A 1039-nucleotide genomic window follows, 5' to 3' on the forward strand; every position below is an offset into this window, starting at 1 on the left:
TAGTGATGTGGAGGACAATACTGTGTTATAGACTACTGGACTAGATGAGATTGATGTTCACAAAGAAGAGGTGTCAGCAATTCTGGAAACTGTGAAAATAGAGAAGTCCCTTGTGCTGGATGGATTTTATCCAACGATTCCCTGGGATGCCAGGGAGGAGATTGATGAGCCTTTGGCTTGGATCCTTATGTTGTCATTGTCTACAGGAATAGTGCCAGAAGACTGGAAGAAAGCAAATGTTTTTCCCTTATTCAAAAAGGAACGTAGAGGCAACCCTGGTAATAACAGACCAGTGAACCTTACTTCAATTGCAGATAAAGTGTTGAAAAAGGCCAGAACAGATCGGATTTATAAACTCCTCGATAGAAATAAGTTGATTAGGGATATTCAAAACGGTTTTGTGAAGGGTAGGTCGTATCTCACAGACTTTATTGAGTTGTTGAGAAGGTGACTAAGCAGGTGGATGAGGGTAAAGCAGTTGATGTGTTGTGATGCATATGGATTTCATAAGGCGTTTGAGAAGATTTCCCACGGTGGGGTATTACACAAAATACATAAACATGGCATTGAGGGTAATTAGAGGTTTGGATCAGAAATTGACTGTCTGAAATAACTTATGACTGGTTTGAATCTGCCACTGAGTTAAGGTCTGAAGCTTCAGGAATCAGGACTCACAAATGTGTGGAGGAGGCAATGGGCTCTTATTTACAATTCCGATTCTATTTTCACCTGGTGCACTAGGTAGGAAACGGATCTGCAGTACGTCTTTTTCCTTTTGTTTTGTAAATTTGCATGAAATTAATTTCTTCCCTTCCATGAGCCATTTTTTTCCAGCTTTCAACTCTCTCGGAGTATAAGAGATTTCAAAGAATTTACAATGGATTAAATGACATCAGATGATATTGTGGTAACTCGTAGATCTGTACTTATGTTGCAAAGAAAACGATGTTGTTCAAAATTTTATGCTGTGATGAAACATGAATAAAATATTGATTGCTTAGATATTTGACAAGATAACTTTATAATGTGGTTATATTAC

This window comes from Chiloscyllium punctatum, chromosome 36 (genome assembly GCF_047496795.1).
Source record: "Chiloscyllium punctatum isolate Juve2018m chromosome 36, sChiPun1.3, whole genome shotgun sequence".
NCBI classification, from domain to species: Eukaryota; Metazoa; Chordata; class Chondrichthyes; order Orectolobiformes; family Hemiscylliidae; genus Chiloscyllium; species Chiloscyllium punctatum.